The sequence below is a fragment of the Ipomoea nil genome, unplaced genomic scaffold (assembly GCF_001879475.1).
Source record: "Ipomoea nil cultivar Tokyo-kokei standard unplaced genomic scaffold, Asagao_1.1 scaffold0264, whole genome shotgun sequence".
In the NCBI taxonomy this organism is placed as follows: Eukaryota; Viridiplantae; Streptophyta; class Magnoliopsida; order Solanales; family Convolvulaceae; genus Ipomoea; species Ipomoea nil.
Window position 1 is genome coordinate 1 of NW_017616692.1, and position 15,692 is coordinate 15,692.

A 15,692-nucleotide genomic window follows, 5' to 3' on the forward strand; every position below is an offset into this window, starting at 1 on the left:
TTTTTCTTTTTATTCATCCTCCTCATCGTCTTCATGGACTAGATATATGACCCTTTTATATATGTTAATAGTATATATATTTAGAGTTTTTATATGATTTGCATCCTACCACTCAGACTATGAATTTAAAGCAAAATATTAAACTCATCGAATTACTACTGTAATTATAATACAATCAACAGTATCCTATCAACTTAGAATTAATATGGGAAGAAATGCATTTCTTGATCACATAGTATAAATCTAGATAACATATAAAACCTTCGTCATTTTACAACCAGTCTAATTCGAAAAATTCACAATGAAAATGGGGATGTAGCTCAGATGGTAGAGCGCTCGCTTAGCATGCGAGAGGTACGGGATCGATACCCGCATCTCCACTTTGAATAGAACAACTAACGCAATAACAATAAATCATAGCGCCGATGAACTTTAAAAATGTGCAATTAAACGCAATCCCATGAGAAGTGTCTAGCCAGCCCAAATAATGCACCACCCCTATCAGCCCTAATTCTTAAAATCAAGCACTAGAGAAGTTGAAGGTTTTTTTCTTTTTATTCATCCTCCTCATCGTCTTCACGGACTAGATATATGACCCTTTTATATATGTTAATAGTATATATATTTAGAGTTTTTATATGATTTGCATCCTACCACTCAGACTATGAATTTAAAGCAAAATTTAAACTCATCGAATAACTACTATAATTATAATACAATCAACAGTATCCTATTAACTTAGAATTAATATGTGTAGAAATGCATTTCTAGATCACATAGTATAAATCTAGATAACATATAAAACCTTCGTCATTTTACAACCAGTCTAATTCGAAAAATTCACAATGAAAATTGGGATGTAGCTCAGATGGTAGAGCGCTCGCTTAGCATGCGAGAGGTACAGGGATCGATACCCGCATCTCCACTTCGAAAGCTTGTAAGTGCAAGCATAGAACACAACACCCAACCTAATCAAATGTGTAATGAAAACAATCAAGACCACGAACACCAGAAGTGAAGCTTTCTTGGCTAGATATATAACCCTATATATTAAGTTTTTATATGATTTGAATCCTACCACTCAAACTATGAATTAAAGCAAAACTTTACACATCAAATAACCACCTAATCAAATTGTAATGAAAACAATCAAGACCACGAACACCAGAAGTTGAAGGCTTTCTTGGCTAGATATATGACCCTATATAATAAGTTTTTATATGATTTGCATCCTACCACTCAAACTATGAATTTAAAGCAAAACTTTAAACACATCAAATAACCACTATAATTATAATACAATCAACAGTATCCTATTAACTTAGAATTATTATGGCTAGAAAATGCCTTTCTGATCACATAGTATATAAATCTAGATAACATATAAAACTTCGACATTTTATAACTAGTCAAATTCGAAAAATTCACAATGAAAATGAGGATGTAGCTTAGATGGTAGAGCGCTCGCTTTGCATGCGAGAGGTAAGGGAATCGATACCCCCGCATCTCCACTTTGAATAGAACAACTAACGCAATAACAATAAATCATAAGCGCCGATGTACTTTAAAAATGTGCAATTAAACGCAATCCCATGAGAAGTGTCAATAGCCATAAATCTTAAAACATTCAACCCCGTTAGCCAGCCCAAATAATGGCACCACCCCTATCAGCCCTAATTCTTAAAATCAAGCACTAGAGAATTTGAAGGTTTTTTTTCTTTTTTGTTTTTCTTTTTATTCATCCTCCTCATCGTCTTCATGGACTAGATATATGACCCTTTTATATATGTTAATAGTATATATATTTAGAGTTTTTATATGATTTGCATCCTACCACTCAGACTATGAATTTAAAGCAAAATATTAAACTCATCGAATTACTACTGTAATTATAATACAATCAACAGTATCCTATCAACTTAGAATTAATATGGGAAGAAATGCATTTCTTGATCACATAGTATAAATCTAGATAACATATAAAACCTTCGTCATTTTACAACCAGTCTAATTCGAAAAATTCACAATGAAAATGGGGATGTAGCTCAGATGGTAGAGCGCTCGCTTAGCATGCGAGAGGTACGGGGATCGATACCCCGCATCTCCACTTTGAATAGAACAACTAACGCAATAACAATAAATCATAGGCGCCGATGAACTTTAAAAATGTGCAATTAAACGCAATCCCATGAGAAGTGTCTAGCCAGCCCAAATAATGGCACCACCCCTATCAGCCCTAATTCTTAAAATCAAGCACTAGAGAAGTTGAAGGTTTTTTTTCTTTTTATTCATCCTCCTCATCGTCTTCACGGACTAGATATATGACCCTTTTATATATGTTAATAGTATATATATTTAGAGTTTTTATATGATTTGCATCCTACCACTCAGACTATGAATTTAAAGCAAAATTTTAAACTCATCGAATAACTACTATAATTATAATACAATCAACAGTATCCTATTAACTTAGAATTAATATGTGTAGAAATGCATTTCTTGATCACATAGTATAAATCTAGATAACATATAAAACCTTCATCATTTTACAACCAGTCTAATTCGAAAAATTCACAATGAAAATGGGGATGTAGCTCAGATGGTAGAGCGCTCGCTTAGCATGCGAGAGGTATGGGGATCGATACCCCGCATCTCCACTTTGAATAGAACAACTAACACAATAACAATAAATCATAGGCGCCGATGAACTTTAAAAATGTGCAATTAAACGCAATCCCATGAGAAGTGTCTAGCCAGCCCAAATAATGGCACCACCCCTATCAGCCCTAATTCGTAACTTTAAAAATGTGCAATTAAACGCAATCCCATGAGAAGTGTCTAGCCAGCCCAAATAATGGCACCACCCCTATCAGCCCTAATTCGTAAAATCAAGCACTAGAAGTTGAAGGTTTCTTTTCTTTTTATTCATCCTCCTCATCGTCTTCATGGACTAGATATATGACCCTTTTATATATGTTAATAGTATATATATTTAGAGTTTTTATATGATTTGCATCCTACCACTCAGACTATGAATTTGAAGCAAAATTTTAAACTCATCGAATAACTACTATAATTATAATACAATCAATAGTATCCTATTAACTTAGAATTAATATGTGTAGAAATGCATTTCTTGATCACATAGTATAAATCTAGATAACATATAAAACCTTCGTCATTTTACAACCAGTCTAATTCGAAAAATTCACAATGAAAATTGGGATGTAGCTCAGATGGTAGAGCGCTCGCTTAGCATGCGAGAGGTACAGGGATCGATACCCCGCATCTCCACTTCGAAAGCCTTGTAAGTGCAAGCATAGAACACAACACCCAACCTAATCAAATGTGTAATGAAAACAATCAAGACCACGAACACCAGAAGTTGAAGGCTTTCTTGGGCTAGATATATAGACCCTATATATTAAGTTTTTATATGATTTGAATCCTACCACTCAAACTATGAATTTAAAGCAAAACTTTAAACACATCAAATAACCACCTAATCAAATGTGTAATGAAAACAATCAAGACCACGAACACCAGAAGTTGAAGGCTTTCTTGGGCTAGATATATGACCCTATATAATAAGTTTTTATATGATTTGCATCCTACCACTCAAACTATGAATTTAAAGCAAAACTTTAAACACATCAAATAACCACTATAATTATAATACAATCAACAGTATCCTATTAACTTAGAATTATTATGGCTAGAAATGCCTTTCTTGATCACATAGTATAAATCTAGATAACATATAAAACTTCGACATTTATAACTAGTTAAATTCGAAAAATTCACAATGAAAATGGGGATGTAGCTCAGATGGTAGAGCGCTCGCTTAGCATGCGAGAGGTATGGGGATCGATACCCCGCATCTCCACTTTGAATAGAACAACTAACGCAATAACAATAAATCATAAGCGCCGATGTACTTTAAAAATGTGCAATTAAACGCAATCCCATGAGAAGTGTCAATAGCCATAAATCTTAAAACATTCAACCCCGTTAGCCAGCCCAAATAATGGCACCACCCCTATCAGCCCTAATTCTTAAAATCAAGCACTAGAGAATTTGAAGGTTTTTTTTCTTTTTTGTTTTTCTTTTTATTCATCCTCCTCATCGTCTTCATGGACTAGATATATGACCCTTTTATATATGTTAATAGTATATATATTTAGAGTTTTTATATGATTTGCATCCTACCACTCAGACTATGAATTTAAAGCAAAATATTAAACTCATCGAATTACTACTGTAATTATAATACAATCAACAGTATCCTATCAACTTAGAATTAATATGGGAAGAAATGCATTTCTTGATCACATAGTATAAATCTAGATAACATATAAAACCTTCGTCATTTTACAACCAGTCTAATTCGAAAAATTCACAATGAAAATGGGGATGTAGCTCAGATGGTAGAGCGCTCGCTTAGCATGCGAGAGGTACGGGGATCGATACCCCGCATCTCCACTTTGAATAGAACAACTAACGCAATAACAATAAATCATAGGCGCCGATGAACTTTAAAAATGTGCAATTAAACGCAATCCCATGAGAAGTGTCTAGCCAGCCCAAATAATGGCACCACCCCTATCAGCCCTAATTCTTAAAATCAAGCACTAGAGAAGTTGAAGGTTTTTTTTCTTTTTATTCATCCTCCTCATCGTCTTCACGGACTAGATATATGACCCTTTTATATATGTTAATAGTATATATATTTAGAGTTTTTATATGATTTGCATCCTACCACTCAGACTATGAATTTAAAGCAAAATTTTAAACTCATCGAATAACTACTATAATTATAATACAATCAACAGTATCCTATTAACTTAGAATTAATATGTGTAGAAATGCATTTCTTGATCACATAGTATAAATCTAGATAACATATAAAACCTTCATCATTTTACAACCAGTCTAATTCGAAAAATTCACAATGAAAATGGGGATGTAGCTCAGATGGTAGAGCGCTCGCTTAGCATGCGAGAGGTATGGGGATCGATACCCCGCATCTCCACTTTGAATAGAACAACTAACGCAATAACAATAAATCATAAGCGCCGATGTACTTTAAAAATGTGCAATTAAACGCAATCCCATGAGAAGTGTCAATAGCCATAAATCTTAAAACATTCAACCCCGTTAGCCAGCCCAAATAATGGCACCACCCCTATCAGCCCTAATTCTTAAAATCAAGCACTAGAGAATTTGAAGGTTTTTTTTCTTTTTTGTTTTTCTTTTTATTCATCCTCCTCATCGTCTTCATGGACTAGATATATGACCCTTTTATATATGTTAATAGTATATATATTTAGAGTTTTTATATGATTTGCATCCTACCACTCAGACTATGAATTTAAAGCCAAATTTTAAACTCATCGAATAACTACTATAATTATAATACAATCAACAGTATCCTATTAACTTAGAATTAATATGGGTAGAAATGCATTTCTTGATCACATAGTATAAATCTAGATAACATATAAAACCTTCGTCATTTTACAACCAGTCTAATTCGAAAAATTCACAATGAAAATGGGGATGTAGCTCAGATGGTAGAGCGCTCGCTTCGCATGCGAGTGGTACGGGAATTGATACCCCGCATCTCCACTTTGAATAGACAACTAATGCAATAACAATAAATCATAGGCGCCGATGTACTTTAAAAATGTGCAATTAAACGCAATCCCATGAGAAGTGTCAATAGCCATAAATCTTAAAACATTCAACCCCGTTAGCCAGCCCAAATAATGGCACCACCCCTATCAGCCCTAATTCTTAAAATCAAGCACTAGAGAAGTTGAAGGTTTTTTTTATTTTTTTTTTCTTTTTATTCATCCTCCTCATCGTCATCATGGACTAGATATATGACCCTTTTATATATGTTAATAGTATATATACTTAGAGTTTTTATTTGATTTGCATTCTAGCACTCAGACTATGAATTTAAAGCAAAATATTAAACTCATCGAATTACTACTGTAATTATAATACAATCAACAGTATCCTATTAACTTAGAATTAATATGGGAAGAAATGCATTTCTTGATCACATAGTATAAATCTAGATAACATATAAAACCTTCGTCATTTTACAACCAGTCTAATTCGAAAAATTCACAATGAAAATGGGGATGTAGCTCAGATGGTAGAGCGCTTGCTTAGCATGCGAGAGGTACGGGGATCGATACCCCGCATCTCCACTTTGAAAGTCTTGTAAGTGCAAGCTTTGAACACAACACCCAACCTAATCAAATGTGTAATGAAAACAATCAAGACCACGAACAATAGAAGTTGAAGGCTTTCTTGGCCTAGATATATGACCCTATATATTAAGTTTTTATATGATTTGCCTCCTACCACTCAGACTATGAATTTAAAGCAAAATTTTAAACACATCGAATAACCACTATAATTATAATACAATCAACTGTATCCTATTAACTTAGAATTATTATGGGTTGAAATGCATTATTTGATCAGATAGTATAAATCTAGATAACATATAAAACCTTCGTCATTTTACAACCAGTCTAATTCGAAAAATTCACAATGAAAATGGGGATGTAGCTCAGATGGTAGAGCGCTCGCTTCGCATGCGAGTGGTACGGGAATTGATACCCCGCATCTCCACTTTGAATAGACAACTAATGCAATAACAATAAATCATAGGCGCCGATGTACTTTAAAAATGTGCAATTAAACGCAATCCCATGAGAAGTGTCAATAGCCATAAATCTTAAAACATTCAACCCCGTTAGCCAGCCCAAATAATGGCACCACCCCTATCAGCCCTAATTCTTAAAATCAAGCACTAGAGAAGTTGAAGGTTTTTTTTCTTTTTTTTTTTCTTTTTATTCATCCTCCTCATCGTCATCATGGACTAGATATATGACCCTTTTATATATGTTAATAGTATATATACTTAGAGTTTTTATTTGATTTGCATTCTACCACTCAGACTATGAATTTAAAGCAAAATATTAAACTCATCGAATTACTACTGTAATTATAATACAATCAACAGTATCCTATCAACTTAGATTTAATATGGGAAGAAATGCATTTCTTGATCACATAGTATAAATCTAGATAACATATAAAACCTTCGTCATTTTACAACCAGTCTAATTCGAAAAATTCACAATGAAAATGGGGATGTAGCTCAGATGGTAGAGCGCTCGCTTAGCATGCGAGAGGTACGGGGATCGATACCCCGCATCTCCACTTTGAATAGAACAACTAACGCAATAACAATAAATCATAGGCGCCGATGAACTTTAAAAATGTGCAATTAAACGCAATCCCATGAGAAGTGTCTAGCTAGCCCAAATAATGGCACCACCCCTATCAGCCCTAATTCTTAAAATCAAGCACTAGAGAAGTTGAAGGTTTTTTTTCTTTTTATTCATCCTCCTCATCGTCTTCACGGACTAGATATATGACCCTTTTATATATGTTAATAGTATATATATTTAGAGTTTTTATATGATTTGCATCCTACCACTCAGACTATGAATTTAAAGCAAAATTTTAAACTCATCGAATAACTACTATAATTATAATACAATCAACAGTATCCTATTAACTTAGAATTAATATGTGTAGAAATGCATTTCTTGATCACATAGTATAAATCTAGATAACATATAAAACCTTCATCATTTTACAACCAGTCTAATTCGAAAAATTCACAATGAAAATGGGGATGTAGCTCAGATGGTAGAGCGCTCGCTTAGCATGCGAGAGGTATGGGGATCGATACCCCGCATCTCCACTTTGAATAGAACAACTAACGCAATAACAATAAATCGTAGGCGCCGATGAACTTTAAAAATGTGCAATTAAACGCAATCCCATGAGAAGTGTCTAGCCAGCCCAAATAATGGCACCACCCCTATCAGCCCTAATTCGTAACTTTAAAAATGTGCAATTAAACGCAATCCCATGAGAAGTGTCTAGCCAGCCCAAATAATGGCACCACCCCTATCAGCCCTAATTCGTAAAATCAAGCACTAGAAGTTGAAGGTTTCTTTTCTTTTTATTCATCCTCCTCATCGTCTTCATGGACTAGATATATGACCCTTTTATATATGTTAATAGTATATATATTTAGAGTTTTTATATGATTTGCATCCTACCACTCAGACTATGAATTTAAAGCAAAATTTTAAACTCATCGAATAACTACTATAATTATAATACAATCAACAGTATCCTATTAACTTAGAATTAATATGTGTAGAAATGCATTTCTTGATCACATAGTATAAATCTAGATAACATATAAAACCTTCGTCATTTTACAACCAGTCTAATTCGAAAAATTCACAATGAAAATTGGGATGTAGCTCAGATGGTAGAGCGCTCGCTTAGCATGCGAGAGGTACAGGGATCGATACCCCGCATCTCCACTTCGAAAGCCTTGTAAGTGCAAGCATAGAACACAACACCCAACCTAATCAAATGTGTAATGAAAACAATCAAGACCACGAACACCAGAAGTTGAAGGCTTTCTTGGGCTAGATATATAGACCCTATATATTAAGTTTTTATATGATTTGAATCCTACCACTCAAACTATGAATTTAAAGCAAAACTTTAAACACATCAAATAACCACCTAATCAAATGTGTAATGAAAACAATCAAGACCACGAACACCAGAAGTTGAAGGCTTTCTTGGGCTAGATATATGACCCTATATAATAAGTTTTTATATGATTTGCATCCTACCACTCAAACTATGAATTTAAAGCAAAACTTTAAACACATCAAATAACCACTATAATTATAATACAATCAACAGTATCCTATTAACTTAGAATTATTATGGCTAGAAATGCCTTTCTTGATCACATAGTATAAATCTAGATAACATATAAAACTTCGACATTTTATAACTAGTCAAATTCGAAAAATTCACAATGAAAATGAGGATGTAGCTCAGATGGTAGAGCGCTCGCTTCGCATGCGAGAGGTAAGGGAATCGATACCCCGCATCTCCACTTTGAATAGAACAACTAACGCAATAACAATAAATCATAAGCGCCGATGTACTTTAAAAATGTGCAATTAAACGCAATCCCATGAGAAGTGTCAATAGCCATAAATCTTAAAACATTCAACCCCGTTAGCCAGCCCAAATAATGGCACCACCCCTATCAGCCCTAATTCTTAAAATCAAGCACTAGAGAATTTGAAGGTTTTTTTTCTTTTTTGTTTTTCTTTTTATTCATCCTCCTCATCGTCTTCATGGACTAGATATATGACCCTTTTATATATGTTAATAGTATATATATTTAGAGTTTTTATATGATTTGCATCCTACCACTCAGACTATGAATTTAAAGCCAAATTTTAAACTCATCGAATAACTACTATAATTATAATACAATCAACAGTATCCTATTAACTTAGAATTAATATGGGTAGAAATGCATTTCTTGATCACATAGTATAAATCTAGATAACATATAAAACCTTCGTCATTTTACAACCAGTCTAATTCGAAAAATTCACAATGAAAATGGGGATGTAGCTCAGATGGTAGAGCGCTCGCTTCGCATGCGAGTGGTACGGGAATTGATACCCCGCATCTCCACTTTGAATAGACAACTAATGCAATAACAATAAATCATAGGCGCCGATGTACTTTAAAAATGTGCAATTAAACGCAATCCCATGAGAAGTGTCAATAGCCATAAATCTTAAAACATTCAACCCCGTTAGCCAGCCCAAATAATGGCACCACCCCTATCAGCCCTAATTCTTAAAATCAAGCACTAGAGAAGTTGAAGGTTTTTTTTATTTTTTTTTTCTTTTTATTCATCCTCCTCATCGTCATCATGGACTAGATATATGACCCTTTTATATATGTTAATAGTATATATACTTAGAGTTTTTATTTGATTTGCATTCTAGCACTCAGACTATGAATTTAAAGCAAAATATTAAACTCATCGAATTACTACTGTAATTATAATACAATCAACAGTATCCTATTAACTTAGAATTAATATGGGAAGAATTGCATTTCTTGATCACATAGTATAAATCTAGATAACATATAAAACCTTCGTCATTTTACAACCAGTCTAATTCGAAAAATTCACAATGAAAATGGGGATGTAGCTCAGATGGTAGAGCGCTCGCTTAGCATGCGAGAGGTACGGGGATCGATACCCCGCATCTCCACTTTGAATAGAACAACAACTAACGCAATAACAATAAATCATAGGCGCCGATGAACTTTAAAAATGTGCAATTAAACGCAATCCCATGAGAAGTGTCTAGCCAGCCCAAATAATGGCACCACCCCTATCAGCCCTAATTCTTAAAACCAAGCACTAGAAGTTGAAGGTTTTTTTTCTTTTTATTCATCCTCCTCATCGTCTTCACGGACTAGATATATGACCCTTTTATATATGTTAATAGTATATATATTTAGAGTTTTTATATGATTTGCATCCTACCACTCAGACTATGAATTTAAAGCAAAATTTTAAACTCATCGAATAACTACTATAATTATAATACAATCAACAGTATCCTATTAACTTAGAATTAATATGTGTAGAAATGCATTTCTTGATCACATAGTATAAATCTAGATAACATATAAAACCTTCGTCATTTTACAACCAGTCTAATTCGAAAAATTCACAATGAAAATGGGATGTAGCTCAGATGGTAGAGCGCTCGCTTAGCATGCGAGAGGTATGGGGATCGATACCCCGCATCTCCACTTTGAATAGAACAACTAACGCAATAACAATAAATCATAGGCGCTGATGAACTTTAAAAATGTGCAATTAAACGCAATCCCATGAGAAGTGTCTAGCCAGCCCAAATAATGGAACCACCCCTAATTCGTAACTTTAAAAATGTGCAATTAAACGCAATCCCATGAGAAGTGTCTAGCCAGCCCAAATAATGGCACCACCCCTATCAGCCCTAATTCGTAAAATCAAGGACTAGAAGTTGAAGGTTTTTTTTCTTTTTGTTCATCCTCCTCATCGTCTTCATGGACTAGATATATGACCCTTTTATATATGTTAATAGTATATATATTTAGAGTTTTTATATGATTTGCATCCTACCACTCAGACTATGAATTTAAAGCAAAATTTTAAACTCATCGAATAACTACTATAATTATAATACAATCAACAGTATCCTATTAACTTAGAATTAATATGTGTAGAAATGCATTTCTTGATCACATAGTATAAATCTAGATAACATATAAAACCTTCGTCATTTTACAACCAGTCTAATTCGAAAAATTCACAATGAAAATTGGGATGTAGCACAGATGGTAGAGCGCTCGCTTAGCATGCGAGAGGTACGGGGATCGATACCCCGCATCTCCAATCAAGACCACGAACACCAGAAGTTGAAGGCTTTCTTGGGCTAGATATATAGACCCTATATTAAGTTTTTATATGATTTGAATCCTACCACTCAAACTATGAATTTAAAGCAAAACTTTAAACACATCAAATAACCACCTAATCAAATGTGTAATGAAAACAATCAAGACCACGAACACCAGAAGTTGAAGGCTTTCTGGGGCTAGATATATGACCCTATATAATAAGTTTTTATATGATTTGCATCCTACCACTCAAACTATGAATTTAAAGCAAAACTTTAAACACATCAAATAACCACTATAATTATAATACAATCAACAGTATCCTATTAACTTAGAATTATTATGGCTAGAAATGCCTTTCTTGATCACATAGTATAAATCTAGATAACATATAAAACTTCGACATTTATAACTAGTTAAATTCGAAAAATTCACAATGAAAATGGGGATGTAGCTCAGATGGTAGAGCGCTCGCTTCGCATGCGAGAGGTAAGGGAATCGATACCCCGCATGTCCACTTTGAATAGAACAACTAACGCAATAACAATAAATCATAAGCGCCGATGTACTTTAAAAATGTGCAATTAAACGCAATCCCATGAGAAGTGTCAATAGCCATAAATCTTAAAACATTCAACCCCGTTAGCCAGCCCAAATAATGGCACCACCCCTATCAGCCCCTAATTTTTAAAATCAAGCACTAGAGAATTTGAAGGTTTTTTTTTCTTTTTTGTTTTTCTTTCTATTCATCCTCCTCATCGTCTTCATGGACTAGATATATGACCCTTTTATATATGTTAATAGTATATATATTTAGAGTTTTTATATGATTTGCATCCTACCACTCAGACTATGAATTTAAAGCAAAATTTTAAACTCATCGAATAACTACTATAATTATAATACAATCAACAGTATCCTATTAACTTAGAATTAATATGGGTAGAAATGCATTTCTTGATCACATAGTATAAATCTAGATAACATATTAAACCTTCGTCATTTTACAACCAGTTTAATTCGAAAAATTCACAATGAAAATGGGGATGTAGCTCAGATGGTAGAGCGCTCGTTTAGCATGCGAGAGGAATGGGGATCGATACCCCGCATCTCCACTTTGAATAGAACAACTAACGCAATAACAATAAATCATAAGCGCCGATGTACTTTAAAAATGTTCAATTAAACGCAATCCCATGAGAAGTGTCAATAGCCATAAATCTTAAAACATTCAACCCCGTTAGCCAGCCCAAATAATGGCACCACCCCTATCAGCCCTAATTCTTAAAATCAAGCACTAGAGAATTTGAAGGTTTTTTTTCTTTTTTGTTTTTCTTTTTATTCATCCTCCTCATCGTCTTCGTGGACTAGATATATGACCCTTTTATATATGTTAATAGTATATATATTTAGAGTTTTTATATGATTTGCATCCTACCACTCAGACTATGAATTTAAAGCAAAATTTTAAACTCATCGAATAACTACTATAATTATAATACAATCAACAGTATCCTATTAACTTAGAATTAATATGGGTAGAAATGCATTTCTTGATCACATAGTATAAATCTACATAACATATAAAACCTTCGTCATTTTACAACCAGTCTAATTCGAAAAATTCACAATGAAAATGGGGATGTAGCTCAGATGGTAGAGCGCTCGCTTAGCATGCGAGAGGTACGGGGATCAATACCCCGCATCTCCACTTTGAAACCCTTGTAAGTGCAAGCTTAGAACACAACACCCAACCTAGTCAAATATGTAATGAAAACAATCAAGACCACGAACACCAGAAGTTGAAGGCTTTCTTGGGCTTGATATATGACCCTATATATTAAGTTTTTATATGATTTGCATCCTAACACTCAGACTATGAATTTAAAGCAAAATTTTAAACACATCAAATAACCACTATAATTATAATACAATCAACAGTATCCTATTAACTTAGAATTATTATGGGTAGAAATGCATTTCTTGATCACATGGTATAAATCTAGATAACATATAAAACTTCGACATTTTATAACTAGTCAAATTCGAAAAATTCACAATGAAAATGGGGATGTAGCTCAGATGGTAGAGCGCGCGCTTAGCATGCGAGAGGTACGGAGATCAATACCCCGCATCTCCACTTTGATTAGAACAACTAACGCAATAACAACAAATCATAGGCGCCGATGAACTTTAAAAATGTGCAATTAAATGCAATCCCATGAGAAGTGTCAATAGCCCTAAATCAAATAATGGCACCAACCCTATCAAGTACTAGAAGTTGAAGGTTTTTTTACTTTTTATTCATCCTCCTCATCGTCTTCGTGGACTAGATATATGACCCTTTTACATATGTTAATAGTATATATATTTAGAGTTTTTATATAATTTGCATCCTACCACTCAGACTATGAATTTAAAGCAAAATTTTGAACTCATCGAATAACTACTATAATTATAATACAATCAACAGTATCCTATTAACTTAGAATTAATATGGATAGAAATGCATTTCTTGATCACATAGTATAAATTTAGATAACATATAAATTTTGGTTATTTTACAACCAGTCTAATTCGAAAAATTCACAACGAAAATGGGGATGTAGCTCAGATGGTAGAGCGCCGCTTAGCATGCGAGAGGTATAGGGATCGATACCTCGCATCTCCACTTTGAAAGCCTTGTAAGTGCAAGCTTAGAACACAACACCCAACCTAATCAAATGCGTAATGAAAACAATGCCTTGTAAGTGCATGCTTAGAACACAACACCCAACCTAATCAAATGCGTAATGATAACAATCAAGACCACGAACAATAGATCAAATGCGTAATGAAAACAATCAAGACCACAAGTTGGAAGGCTTTCTTGGCCTAGATATATGGCCCTATATATTAAATTTTTATATGATTTGCATCCTACCACTCAGACTATGAATTTAAAGCAAAATTTTAAACACATCGAATAACCACTATAATTATAATACAATCAACAGTATAGTATTAACTTAGAATTATTATGGCTAGAAATGGCCTTTCTTGATCACATAGTATAAATCTAGATAACATATAAAAATTCGACATTTTAATAACTAGTCAAATTCGAAAAATTCACAATGAAAATGGGGATGTAGCTCAGATGGTAGAGCGCTCGCTTCGCATGCGAGAGGTAAGGGAATCGATACCCCGCATTTCCACTTTGAATAGAACAACTAACGCAATAACAATAAATCATAAGCGCCGATGTACTTTAAAAATGTGCAATTAAACGCAATCCATGAGAAGTGTCAATAGCCATAAATCTTAAAACATTCAACCCCGTTAACCAGCCCAAATAATGGCACCACCCCTATCAGCCCTAATTCTTAAAATCAAGCACTAAAGTTGAAGGTTTTTTTTCTTTTGTTCATCCTCCACATCGTCTTCATGGACTAGATATATGACCCTTTTATATATGTTAATAGTATATATATTTAGAGTTTTTATATGATTTGCATCCTACCACTCAGACTATGAATTTAAAGCCAAATTTTAAACTCATCGAATAACTACTATAATTATAATACAATCAACAGTATCCTATTAACTTAGAATTAATATGGGTAGAAATGCATTTCTTGATCACATAGTATAAATCTAGATAACATATAAAACCTTCGTCATTTTACAACCAGTCTAATTCGAAAAATTCACAATGAAAATGGGATGTAGCTCAGATGGTAGAGCGCTCGCTTCGCATGCTAGTGGTACGGGAATTGATACCCGCATCTCCACTTTGAATAGACAACTAAATGCAATAACAATAAATCATAGGCGCCGATGTACTTTAAAAATGTGCAATTAAACGCAATCCCATGAGAAGTGTCAATAGCCATAAATCTTAAAACAATCAACCCCGTTAGCCAGCCCAAATAATGGCAACACCCCTATCAGCCTAATTCTTAAAATCAAGCACTATAGAAGTTGAAGGTTTTTTTTATTTTTTTTTTCTTTTATTCATCCTCCTCATCGTCATCATGGACTAGATATATGACCCTTTTATATATGTTAATAGTATATATATTTAGAGTTTTTATATGATTTGCATCCTACCACTCAGACTATGAATTTAAAGCAAAATTTTAAACTCATCGAATAACTACTACTATAATTATAATACAATCAACAGTATCCTATTAACTTAGAATTAATATGGGTAGAAATGCATTTCTTGATCACATAGTATAAATCTACATAACATATAAAACCTTCGTCATTTTACAACCAGTCTAATTCGAAAAATTCACAATGAAAAT

General features: G+C 33.6%; 14 non-coding genes across 14 annotated transcripts; all 14 read left to right on the top strand.

Moving 5' to 3' along the window:
- Positions 1-309: 309 nt before the first annotated feature.
- Positions 310-380, top strand: TRNAA-AGC. The gene has a single exon. It is a non-coding gene; the product is annotated as a tRNA-Ala (tRNA).
- Positions 381-2,034: 1,654 nt separating this feature from the next.
- Positions 2,035-2,107, top strand: TRNAA-AGC. Its single transcript has one exon. It is a non-coding gene; the product is annotated as a tRNA-Ala (tRNA).
- A 477-nt stretch (positions 2,108-2,584) lies between these two features.
- On the top strand, positions 2,585-2,657 carry TRNAA-AGC. The gene has a single exon. It is a non-coding gene; the product is annotated as a tRNA-Ala (tRNA).
- Positions 2,658-3,221: 564 nt separating this feature from the next.
- TRNAA-AGC lies at positions 3,222-3,294 on the top strand. Its single transcript has one exon. It is a non-coding gene; the product is annotated as a tRNA-Ala (tRNA).
- A 519-nt stretch (positions 3,295-3,813) lies between these two features.
- On the top strand, positions 3,814-3,886 carry TRNAA-AGC. The gene has a single exon. It is a non-coding gene; the product is annotated as a tRNA-Ala (tRNA).
- A 523-nt stretch (positions 3,887-4,409) lies between these two features.
- On the top strand, positions 4,410-4,482 carry TRNAA-AGC. The gene has a single exon. It is a non-coding gene; the product is annotated as a tRNA-Ala (tRNA).
- Positions 4,483-4,959: 477 nt separating this feature from the next.
- TRNAA-AGC lies at positions 4,960-5,032 on the top strand. The gene has a single exon. It is a non-coding gene; the product is annotated as a tRNA-Ala (tRNA).
- A 1,116-nt stretch (positions 5,033-6,148) lies between these two features.
- Positions 6,149-6,221, top strand: TRNAA-AGC. Its single transcript has one exon. It is a non-coding gene; the product is annotated as a tRNA-Ala (tRNA).
- A 951-nt stretch (positions 6,222-7,172) lies between these two features.
- Positions 7,173-7,245, top strand: TRNAA-AGC. Its single transcript has one exon. It is a non-coding gene; the product is annotated as a tRNA-Ala (tRNA).
- A 477-nt stretch (positions 7,246-7,722) lies between these two features.
- TRNAA-AGC lies at positions 7,723-7,795 on the top strand. The gene has a single exon. It is a non-coding gene; the product is annotated as a tRNA-Ala (tRNA).
- Positions 7,796-8,359: 564 nt separating this feature from the next.
- TRNAA-AGC lies at positions 8,360-8,432 on the top strand. Its single transcript has one exon. It is a non-coding gene; the product is annotated as a tRNA-Ala (tRNA).
- A 1,709-nt stretch (positions 8,433-10,141) lies between these two features.
- TRNAA-AGC lies at positions 10,142-10,214 on the top strand. The gene has a single exon. It is a non-coding gene; the product is annotated as a tRNA-Ala (tRNA).
- A 477-nt stretch (positions 10,215-10,691) lies between these two features.
- Positions 10,692-10,764, top strand: TRNAA-AGC. The gene has a single exon. It is a non-coding gene; the product is annotated as a tRNA-Ala (tRNA).
- Positions 10,765-13,035: 2,271 nt separating this feature from the next.
- TRNAA-AGC lies at positions 13,036-13,108 on the top strand. Its single transcript has one exon. It is a non-coding gene; the product is annotated as a tRNA-Ala (tRNA).
- The last annotated feature ends 2,584 nt before the right edge of the window (positions 13,109-15,692 follow it).